Source organism: Bombina bombina, chromosome 4 (genome assembly GCF_027579735.1).
Source record: "Bombina bombina isolate aBomBom1 chromosome 4, aBomBom1.pri, whole genome shotgun sequence".
In the NCBI taxonomy this organism is placed as follows: domain Eukaryota; kingdom Metazoa; phylum Chordata; class Amphibia; order Anura; family Bombinatoridae; genus Bombina; species Bombina bombina.
Genome location: NC_069502.1, coordinates 298451034 through 298463980, shown reverse-complemented (window position 1 = coordinate 298463980; position 12947 = coordinate 298451034).

The following is a 12947-nucleotide window of genomic DNA, read 5'->3' as shown; positions in this document are numbered from 1 at the left end:
ACTTCTAATGATGCGCAAATGATCCGTACTGCAAAGATTATTATTTGGGATGAATCAACCATGTCTTCCAGTGATGCACTCTGATGTGTCGACAAACTCCTTCAAGAGTTGATGAATAACAACAAACCTTTTGGAGGCAAAACTATTCTGCTCGGAGGTGATTTCAGACAAACTCTTCCTGTTGTTGCACACGTAAGTAGATAAGATATAGTTGAAGCCAGCATAAAATGTAATCAACTCTGGCATAAGTTTAAACTTTTGAAGCTGACTAATAATTTAAGATCTGTTGATCCAGAGTTTAGCTCTTGGCTTTTAAAGCTTGGAGATGGACTACTGACAAACGAGCATGGTTTTCATGAAGACATCTTTGAAATTCCATCCCAAATGATCTGCAAAGACTCCATTGTAAAGGAGATTTTTGGTGAAAAGTTAAGATTCTGATGCTTTTAAGTTTTCAAAAATGGCCATTTTATGTCCAAAAAAAAGTGATGTTGATAAAATCAATGAGGAAGTTCTGAGTTTGTTAGAAGGTGAAACCTCTACTTACTTAAAGGGACATGAAACCCAAATGTTTTCTTTCATGATTTAGAACTAGCATATAATTATAAACAATTTTCTAATTTACTTCTATTATCTATTTTGCTTCATTCTCTTGATATGCTTTGCTGAAAAGCATATCTAGATATGCTTAGTAGCTGCTGATTGATAGCTGCACATAGATGCCACCTGTGATTGGTTCACCGTGTGCATCGCTATTTCTTCATTAAAGTATATCTAAAGAATGAAGCAAATTAGGTAATAGAAGTAAATTGGAATGTTGTTTAAAATTATATTCTCTACCTTAAAGGGACAGTCAACACCAGAATTTTTGTTGTTTAAAAAGAAAGATAATCCCTTTATTACCCATTCCCCAGTTTTGCATATCCAACACAGTTATAATAATACATGTTTTACCTCTGTAATTATCTTGTATCTAAGCCTCTGCTGACTGCCCCCTTATTTCAGTTCTTTTGACAGACATGCAGTTTAGCCAATCAGTGCTCAGTCCTAGGTCACTTTACGTGCATGAGTTCAATGTTATCTATATGAAACATAGATAACTATGCCCTCTAGTGGTCAAAATGTATTCAGATTAGAGGCAAGGTCTAAGAAATTAGCATATGAACCTCCTAGTTTTAGCTTTCAACTAAGAATACCAAGAGAACAAAGCAAAATTGGTGATAAAAGTAAATTGGGAAGTTGTTTAAAATTGCATGCCCTAACTAAAACATGAAAGTTTTTTTTGGACTTGACTGTCCCTTTAATCATGAAAGAAAATGTTTGGGTATAGTCTCCCTTTAAGTACAGATTCCATTGATGATGAATCACAGGAAGATAGGGATAATTACCCAGTTGAGTTTTTAAATGAATTGTCTCCTTCTGGAATGCCAGTTCATAAACTCAATCTTAAAATAGGTAGTATTATTATGCTTTTGCATAAAAGAGGTCTTTGTAATGGCACCAGATTGGTTGTGAAATAATTGCATGAAAATTATTGCACAAGTATTAACAGGTACAGCTGAAGGGCAAAATGTTTTTTTATTCCCCGAAAAGACTTAGCCCCAAGTAATACAGAATTTCCTTTTGTATTACGAAGAAGACAATTCCCAGTTAAATTAGCATTCACTATGACCATTAACAAAGCTCAGGGACAAACTTTAGAAAGAGTTGGCATCTATTTGCCAGACCCAGTTTTTAGCCATGTAGCTTTTTCACAGGTAAAAGTTCTGCAGATGTAAAAGTTAAGGTCATAGAAGGACAAGAACAAGGGAATACAGGGAGTGCAGAATTATTAGGCAAGTTGTATTTTTGAGGATTAATTTTATTATTGAACAACAACCATGTTCTGAATGAACCCAAAAAACTAATTAATATCAAAGCTGAATAGTTTTGGAAGTAGTTTTTAGTTAGTTTTTAGTTATAGCTATTTTAGGGGGATATCTGTGTGTGCAGGTGACTATTACTGTGCATAATTATTAGGCAACTTAACAAAAAACAAATATATACTCATTTCAATTATTTATTTTTACCAGTGAAACCAATATAACATCTCAACATTCACAAATATACATTTCTGACATTCAAAAACAAAACAAAAACAAATCAGTGACCAATATAGCCACCTTTCTTTGCAAGGACACTCAAAATCCTTCCATCCATGGATTCTGTCAGTGTTTTGATCTGTTCACCATCAACATTGCGTACAGCAGCAACCACAGCCTCCCAGACACTGTTCAGAGAGGTGTACTGTTTTCCCTCCTTGTAAATCTCACATTTGATGATGGACCACAGGTTCTCAATGGGGTTCAGATCAGGTGAACAAGGAAGCCATGTCATTAGATTTTCTTCTTTTATACCCTTTCTTGCCAGCCACGCTGTGGAGTACTTGGACGCGTGTGATGGAGCATTGTCCTGCATGAAAATCATGTTTTTCTTGAAGGATGCAGACTTCTTCCTGTACCACTGCTTGAAGAAGGTGTCTTCCAGAAACTGGAAGTAGGACTGGGAGTTGAGCTTGACTCCATCCTCAACCCGAAAAGGCCCCACAAGCTCATCTTTGATGATACCAGCCCAAACCAGTACTCCACCTCCACCTTGCTGGCGTCTGAGTCAGACTGGAGCTCTCTGCCCTTTACCAATCTAGCCACGGGCCCATCCATCTGGCCCATCAAGACTCACTCTCATTTCATCAGTCCATAAAACCTTAGAAAAATCAGTCTTGAGCTATTTCTTGGCCCAGTCTTGATGTTTCAGCTTGTGTGTCTTGTTCAGTGGTGGTCGTCTTTCAGCCTTTCTTACCTTGGCCATGTATCTGAGTATTGCACACCTTGTGCTTTTAGGCACTCCAGTGATGTTACAGCTCTGAAATATGGCCAAACTGGTGGCAAGTGGCATCTTGGCAGCTGCACGCTTGACTTTTCTCAGTTCATGGGCAGTTATTTTGCGCCTTGGTTTTTCCACACGCTTCTTGCGACCCTGTTGACTATTTTGAATGAAACGCTTGATTGTTCGATGATCACGCTTCAGAAGATTTGCAATTTTAAGAGTGCTGCATCCCTCTGCAAGATATCTCACTATTTTTTACTTTTCTGAGCCTGTCAAGTCCTTCTTTTGACCCATTTTGCCAAAGGAAAGGAAGTTGCCTAATAATTATGCACACGTGATATAGGGTGTTGATGTCATTAGACCACACCCCTTCTCATTACAGAGATGCACATCACCTAATATGCTTAATTGGTAGTAGGCTTTCGAGCCTATAAAGCTTGGAGTAAGACAACATGCATTAAGAGGATGATGTGGTCAAAATACTAATTTGCCTAATAATTCTGCACTCCCTGTATAATAACTGGAAGTGATGCCTGTTTTACTAGAAATGTTGTATATACAGAAATATACTTAAAGTAGACATAATTTAAAGAGGAGAGATTTTGTATTTATTAAGGAAAGTAGTTTGTCCAAATAGGGTGTGGCTATATCTGTAGATTATTATATTGAAAATATTTTTGATATATTTAAGACAGTAGTCTATTAAAATTATAGTATTGCTACACCTGTAGCTTAAATAATTAGATAAAAGAAGAGTTACAAAATAGGTTGTTTCTACATCTGTAGCTTAAGTTCTAGTTACAAAAAACACAAAAGTTTAGAAAAATAATGCTCCTTGTGGGGGGGGGGGACTGTGGCAAAGAGGTACTTAAATGTTCATTTGCATTGTCCTCTCTAAATATCGACAATTGAGTAAAAACTAATAAAAAAAGATATTGAGGACTTTGTGTAATTAATTAGGCAGATAAGATAATAGGCTATTCTCTCCCTACAAGATCAGCCTATTGTGGGCTAGAACACAAGTGAATCTCTATTTAGCACTCCCGCTCACACATTTACATAGCTAGATGGAGGATTCTTGCGCTTGTCGGATTGCACTCATATTACAAGTTGAAAGTAAAAAGTTAGTACGCGTGCGAAAAACCCTCAAATATCGCAAAAGCATTAACGTATTGTTCAATAGACTACTATGGAGCATGCAAACTGCAAGAAAACCCCATAGTTGAAAGCTAATTTAAATCCATAACTATCAAATTAATCTTAAATATTACAAATACCACTAAAATTAATATCTATAGCTCAATTTAAATAAAAATAAATATATATATTATTTTAAAATTCCAATGATAAAAAAAATAGAGAAACATGCACACCGCGAGACAGATATTGAAAGCATTTCAACAAGTATATAAAATTAGCAAACGTATGGCTAGATTACGAGTTTTGCGTTATGGCTCATAATGCTGCTTTTTCACTACTGCTGGTAATTACGAGTCTTGTAGGTACAGCTGTCCCGCACACTTTTTTGGCCATACCGCAAATTAACTGAAGCAATTTCCGTAAAGTCTTTTTTCAATGGGACTTCCATTGCACCGGTATTACAAGCTTTTTTTTTTAGGCCAAAAAGTGAGCGGTACAGCCTATCCCGCAAGATTCGTAACGCATTCTAAAGTCAGAGCTGTAGCATAAAACTCATAACTAAAGTGTTAAAAAGTACACTAACACCAATAAACTACCTATTAACCCCTAAACTGAGGCCCTCCTGCATCTCAAACAATAAAATAAAATTATTAACCCCTAATCTGCCACTCCAGACATCACCGCCACTATAATAAACATATTAACCCCTAAACCGCCACACTTCCGCCTCACAAACATTAGTTAAATATTTTTTTAACCCCTAATCTGCTGTCCCTAACATCGCCGCAACCTACATTACAGTTATTAACCCCTAATCTGCTGCCCCCAGTATACAAAATTTATTAACCCCTAAACCTAAGTCTAACCTTAACCCTAACACCCCCTAACTTTAATATAATTAAAATAAATCTAAAAAAAACTACTATTAATAACTAAATAATTAGTATTTAAAACTAAATACTTACCTATAAAAGTAACCCTAAGCTAGCTACAATATAACTAATAGTTACATTGTAGCTATCTTAGGGTTTATTTTTATTTTACAGGCAAGTTTGTATGTATTTTAACTAGGTACAATAGTTATTAAATAGTTATTAACTATTTACTAACTACCTAGCTAAAATAAATACAAATTTACCTGTAAAATTAAACCTAACCCGAGTTACACTAAAACATAACCTTACACTACAATCAAATAAATTACCTAAATTAAATACAATTATCTAAATTAAATACCTAAATTACAAAAAAACCCCACTAAATTACACAAAATAAAAAAAATTACAAGATATTTAAACTAATTACACCTAATCTAATAGCCCTATCAAAATACAAATACCAAAATAAAAAAAAACCTAGCCTAAACTAAACTACCTATAGCCCTTAAAAAGGGCCTTTTGCGGGGCATTGCCCCAAAGAAATCAGCCCTTTTACCTGTAAAAAAAATACAAACAACCCCCCAACAGTAAAACCCACCACCCACACAAAAAACCCCCCAAATAAAACCCTTAAAAAACCTAAGATCCCCATTGGCCTAAAAAGGGCTTTTGGATGGGCATTGCCCTTAAAAGGGCATTTAGCTCAATAGGATTGAGCTCACATTCTATTGGCTGATTGGAACAGCCAATAGAATGCAAGCTCAATCCTATTGGCTGATTGGATCAGCCAACAGGATTTTTTCAACCTTAATTCCGAATGGCTGATAGAATTCTATCAGCCAATCAGAATCTAAGGGACGCCATCTTGGATGACGTCACTTAAAGGAACCTTCATTCGTCGGGAGTCATCGGAAGAAGAGGATGCTTCTCGCCGGATGTCTTGAAGATGGACCCGCTCCACGCCGGATGGATGAAGATAGAAGATGCCTTCTGGATGAAGACTTCTGCCTGTCTGGAAGACCACTTCTCCCGGCTTCGATGAAGACTTCTCCTGGCTTCATTGAGGACTTCTTGCCGGTTCGTTGAGGACTTCTCCTGACTTCGTTGACGATGGATGTCTGGTCTTCAAAACTGTAAGTGGATCTTCGGGGTTAGTGTTAGTGGTTTTTTTAAGGGTTTATTGGGTGGGTTTTAGTTTTAGATTAAGGTTTGGGCAGCAATAGATCTAAATGCCCTTTTAAGGGCAATGCCCATCCAAATGCCCTTTTCAGAGCAATGGGGAGCTTAGTTTTTTTTAGTTAGGGTTTTATTTGGGGGTTGGTTGTGTGGGTGGTGGGTTTTACTGTTGGGGGGGTGTTTGTATTTTTTTTTTTTTACAGGTAAAAGAGCTGATTTTTTTGGGCTATTGGTAGTTTAGTTTAGGCTAGGGTTTTTTATTTTGTGGGGGCTTTTTTTATTTTGATAGGGCTATTAGATTAGGTGTAATTAGTTTAAATATCTTGTAATTTGTTTTTTATTTTGTGTAATTTAGTGTTTTTTTTTTGTAATGTAGGTACTTGTATTTAATTTAGTTAATTGTATTTAATTTAGGTAATTTATTTAATTGTAGTGTAAGGTTAGGTGTTAGTGTAAGACAGGTTAGGTTTTATTTTACAGGTACATGTGTATTTATTTTAGCTAGGTAGTTAGTAAATAGTTAATAACTATTTAGTATCTATTCTACCTAGTTAAAATAAATACAAACTTGCCTGTAAAATAAAAATAAACCCTAAGCTAGCTACAATGTAACTATTAGTTATATTGTAGCTAGCTTAGGGTTTATTTTACAGGTATTTAGTTTTAAATAGGAATTATTTATTTATTAATAGTAGGTTTTCTTTAGATATATTTTAATTATATTTAAGTTAGGGGGTGTTAGGGTTAGGGTTAGATTTAGGATTAGGGGTCAATAAATTTAGTATAGTGGTGGCGACGTTGGATGCGGCAGATTAGGGGTTAATAAATGTAGGTAGGTGGCGTTGATGTTAGGGGTGGCAAATTAGGGGATAATAATATTTAACTAATGTTTGTTATGCGGGAGTGAGGCGGTTTAGGGGTTAATATGTTTATTATAGTGGCGGCGATATCCGGTGCTGCAGATTAGGGTTTAATAAGTGTAGGTAGGTTGCGGCAACATTGGGGGCGCGAGATTAGGGGTTAATAAATATAATGTAGGTGTTGGCTATGTTGGGGCAGCAGATTAGGGGTTAATAAGTATAATGTAGGTGTCGGCGATGTCCGGAGCGGCAGACTAGGGGTTAATAAATATAATGTAGGTGTTGGCGATGTTGGGGCAGCAGATTAGGGGATAATAAGTGTAATATTAGGGGTGTTTAGACTCGGGGTTCATGTTAGGGTGTTAGGTGTAAACATAAATTTTGTTTCCCCATAGGAATCAATGGGGCTGCGTTACGGAGCTTTATGCTGCTTTTTTGCAGGTGTTAGGCTTTCTTTCAGCCGGCTCTCCCCATTGATGTCTATGGGGAAATCGTGCATGAGCACGTACAACCAGCTCACCGCTGACTTAAGCAGTGCTGGTATTGGAGTGCGGTATGGAGCACAATTTTGCTCTACGCTCACTACTTGTCTTTTAACGCCGGGTTTGTAAAAACCTGTAATACCAGCGCTGTAGGTAAGTGGCGGTGACCAAAACGTGCAAGTTAGCACCCCTCTTACCGCAAAACTCGTAATCTAGCCGACTGTTAACTTTCCACAAAACATGACATGCTACAACTTGAAAGGTTAAATATGTAATAAATTTGTGTCTCACTTTCTCGCCACTTACCCACACATACCTCACTGCTGCATCATACAAAATCTGTACCCACAAAATTCTTTCACACAAACAAAGTTGCAGCAGCTATTAAAAGGATCTCAACAACTATATACAATTAGCAAATAATGTTAACTTTACCCAAAACTTAAAATTATGAAAACTAGTTGAGGCACAAATTGTTCATATATTTAACTATTTACTATCTCCCCACACAAAAAAATTCACAAATTCTTAAACTGCCAAATTCACACAAACAATAAAAAAAATCATCACACACATTTAAATGAACATAACTATTAACTTCTCCCAGTAGTTAAAGTGAACGTAAAGCTAGGCACATCCGTTTACACCACATTAATAATCTATCCAAATTAGGTCCACTTTAATGCATCATTTTATTTTAACACTCAGTAATTTCACCAAATTATACCTTTTAATCTTGTTGATCTTATTTCAAATCCTCCGCCCGCCATATTGGCTATTTGATTGACATGCATTGAGTAATCCAATTGTCAATCTTAGCTTCCCCTCCCCCCGGGGCGTTCAACCTGTTTTATTCTACGTCACTCACTTGTTCTGCACAAGCGCTAAACTGAAAGTTTACTATTCAGTCTCGATGCACGTTCACACATTGCACATGCTCTCTAGCCCTCCTATTGAGACTATAGAGAAAATGTTAGGAAATAGGCTTTTAATGCATGCGCAAGTCCTTAGATCAACAGGAGTGTTGTCCTAAGCATGTTTGTAGAATAAATATTAACGAAATATTAGTTTTGTTTTTTTTTAAAAATAATTAGCGGTTTGAATAACTAACAGTACACACATGCTTAGGAGGCATCGTCACAGTGAAAATTTACATTCACTTTAAGTTAAAATAAATTCCTCACATACTCATAAATGCAACACTGCCACATTGTAGCTACCTTTCTACAATGTGAAATTAAACAAAGCCAAAGCAAGAGAGTGAAATATATCCTCTATAAATAAAATGGCACCTGTTTCCCCCCCAAACCTTTTCCCAAATACCACAATCAAGATAGCAGCCAATAATAAAAAAAAAAAAATTACTTTTAACCTTCGCAAAATTTAAAATTAATTCCCTGCTTACTTGCACATACATACCCTGCCTCCTGTGTTCATCAAAACAAGTGAGTAGAGAAATCTATAAAAAGATAAAAGAGGGCGCTCCAATGGTGAAGTATATCTCAATAGTCTTCCAAAATTAGCTAGAGTATAAACGGAATACTCACAAACATATTGCACTCTATAGTGCAAATGGGGCAGGCTGAACTCTCAGAGTTGTTCAGCTAACTCGTACTCCAGTAAACCACTCCCAGGCCGACTCAGCACCTCCACTATTTTTGGCACCTTCGATCTAAAACAGAACAGCTCCATAAACAAATTATTGCCGCACACAGCACCACTACCGGATTGGCTCAAGATCAAAGTGCGGTAAGCTCGGGATTACCAGTGGACCTGCAAGTGCAGACAGAGGAAAACGAAAGCTCACAGGAAAAGTATTATAAAAACTTTTTATTCACTCTTGTGTTCATGTAGCTGCCTCTTTACAATCTAACCACCCCTCTCTCTTACTCCAGCATACAGAGTAGGTCACTTACTCACTCTGTAGTTGTTCTCCCTATACCTGCAAACTTTGGAAAAATGTTCATAGTGTATATATATATATATATATACATGCAAAAAAAAAAAACTTATGTTAATACCTAGAGTTTAAGTTCTCAATTAAACATTAAAAAGCAAGGCAATTCCAAACTTAAACTCCCCACCCTTGTACTTTGCATGACATCATCAATGACATCACCTATAACATCATCAATGGCATCAGTAGTTAAAATCATCCTACATTTTTGCAATCATTTCTATTAGCAATATACCACTGTTTAGAGCTTCAAAGATTACAATGAAAAACATATTTAACTTACCTTTAACCTGTTTTCTATCAGAAACAAAAGATCCCACTATATGTTTATTTTGTTAAAAAAGTGAATACAAAAATATTTGGTACTACTGTATATTGATCTAACATCACCCTACCCACCTCTCTCACAAAATAATTATATTGTAAGATCCTCCTCTTATAAATCTTTTTACTAAAGTATAATATTCTTATATTAACTCTTCTTCTAGATCTAATTGCCATGGTTGAGAAAGTGATAGGGAGTTTTGTGCAGCATTCAGTAGTAACAGAGATCATTTACAAAAGAAACATAACATGGACGCTTAAAAATGTGCTTTTTTCCCTTTTGAATTTTTCTTTAAATTAAAACATGCTTATCCCATGAAGGGTTTACACCCTGTATATATCCACACAGAAATCAGTTGTCCAAAGGATTTTAACCCTTTCAAAATACCATTTGCTTATTCAGAAAAGGTAAAATAAATTAATGACAAGGTTGGCACCAGTTTGTTTGCTATAGAAACCAGAGGACATGTATATTGTATGAAGGGGTTTACACCCTGTATATCTCAACACAGAAATCAGTGGGTCAAAAGATTTTAACCCTTTCAAAATACCAGTTACTTATTCAGAAATTGTAAAATATATTAAGTGGCAAGGTTTGCACCAGATTGTTTGCCATAAAAAGTGTTGGGCTAGGCTAAGGACATGTCTGTCATATGAAGGGGACTACAAGCTGAAAATATCCACACAGAAATCAGTGGAACAAAGGATTTTAACCAAAAACAAAGAAAGTAGAAGAGTGCAAAAATTAAGATTAAGATGAAACACAAGTTACATTTATTCATATAGTCCCTGTCCCAGAGTGCTATTCACAGGATAAACAATAAAACTGTGCACACAATGTGTAAAACCAACAAATCTGCTCCAGCGTCTGAAGTTGGATCCGCCTCATTCATTGACTTTTGTTATATGGAACCACTCAGCGTGTGTGTATGTGGGCAAATAAAATCGGTAAGTTCCAATCAATGGTAGATAAATCCCAAACACAGTCCCAAGTACAAGAGACGTCACGGAGGATATATAAAACAGAAGTTAAAAATAGAAACTAAATAAAAAGTGCTATATAATACTGCGGTCTCTCTGCTCACAAACATTACTGCTTGACACAGTCACGGTAGCTTCACAGAAACCTAATACCAACTACTCGACGTACATTTCGCTCCTATGACCAGGAACTTTTTCAAGAGTAATTTTCCAAATTAATCAGTGCCCTTTATAGAGGCGGTACCAGAGAAAGCTATACTATTAACCCGCTCATGACTGGCAATATAATGATAGGTTGTTACTTCTAATGGAGAAATACTTGAGTGATCTCATCCCTAAGTACATTCTATGGGGCATATGTATCAAGCTCCGTATGGAGCTTGATGCTCTGTGTTTCTGGCGAGCCTGCAGGCTCGCCAGAAACAGCAGTTATGAAGCAGCGGTCACAAAGACCGCTGCTCCATAACCTGTCCGCCTGCTCTGAGCAGGTGGACAGACATCGCCGGAAATCAACCCGATCGAGTGCGATCGGGTTGATTGACACCCCAATTGGCCGCTAGTCTGCAAGGGGCGGCTCTAGTCTGCTGGGGCAATGCTTCTATGGCAAACAAACTGGTGCCAACCTTGCCACTTCATATATTTTACCTTTTCTGAAAAAGTAACTTGTATTTTGAAAGGATTAAAATCCAAAATTACGAGGAAAAAAAAATGGGTCCAGGTATTGCAGAGTGGGGAGGAGCACCTCCAGGCACATATAAGTGTATGACGAAAGATTGTGTGATGTGTCCACATATAGGCAAGGAGCATAATTATTTCTCCAACTTTGATTGTTCCAGTAAGTTTACAGTAAAAAGTAGGTCTACTTGTATGAGTACCCATGTAGTATACCAATTAAAGTGCAAGTGTAACCTAATTTACGTAGGGAGAAATAAAAGAAAAATTAAATATAGATTTAAGGAACACATCACCAATATAGAAAAAGGGCTTGAGACACTTAGTGTGCCCCTTAATTTCAAACTTGCACATAACAATAGCATTGAAGATCTAGAGATTTGAGTTATTGAATGGGTGACCCCAAACATTTGGGACACTAATAGATTACTAAAACTAAGGCAATGTGAAAACTACTGTATAAAGAAATTAGACTGTCTACAGTCTAAGGGATTAAATATTGACTTGAACATACAGTCCTTTTTAATTTAAACGTCTGCATATGACAGTAGGGTAGAGTCGAGTTAGTGATGATCATACAATACCTGCAGTTCATTCTAATAGATTAAATCTGTATTAGAAACACATTATTTTAAATTATGAAGACAGGTATATTGTGCGTCTTTTTAGATGGTAACGAAATTTGACAATATCTGAAGGGAACAGTTATATGTGTATATTTCTTTTTGTTTTTATTATGGTTAATGGTAATGTGAGCAGAATGAGTCTAACATGTAAAAAAATCAGTTCACACGCTGCAAATGGGTATGCACTATTGCCATTTTAACTACAACAAATGTATCAAGTAGAAAAGGCTAATATGTTTATCTGTTAGTATGTAGCAAGCACTGCTAAATTATATCTGGAATATAGTGATATTGGGGCATATGTATGAAGGTCTGGCGGACCTGATCCGACACTGTGGATCAGGTCCGCCAGACCTCGCTGAATACAGCGAGCAATACGCTCGCCGTATTCAGCATTGCCCCAGCAGACTAGAGCCACCCCTTGCAGACTAGCGGCCAATTGGGGTGTCAATCAACCCGATCGCACTCGATCGGGTTGATTTCCGGCGATGTCTGTCCACCTGCTCAGAGCAGGCGGACAGGTTATGGAGCAGCGGTCTTTGTGACCGCTGCTTCATAACTGCTGTTTCTGGCGAGCCTGCAGGCTCGCCAGAAACACAGAGCATCAAGCTCCATACGGATTTAGCAGTGCTTGCTACATACTAACAGATAAACATATTAGCCTTTGCTACTTGATACATTTGTTGTAGTTAAAATGGCAATAGTGCATACCCATTTGCAGCGTGTGAACTGATTTTTTTACATGTTAGACTCATTCTGCTCACATTACCATTAACCATAATAAAAACAAAAATAAATATACACATATAACTGTTCCCTTCAGATATTGTCAAATTTCGTTACCATCTAAAAAGACGCACAATATACCTGTCTTCATAATTTAAAATAATGTGTTTCTAATACAGATTTAATCTATTAGAATGAACTGCAGGTATTGTATGATCATCACTAACTCGACTCTACCCTACTGTCATATGCAGACGTTT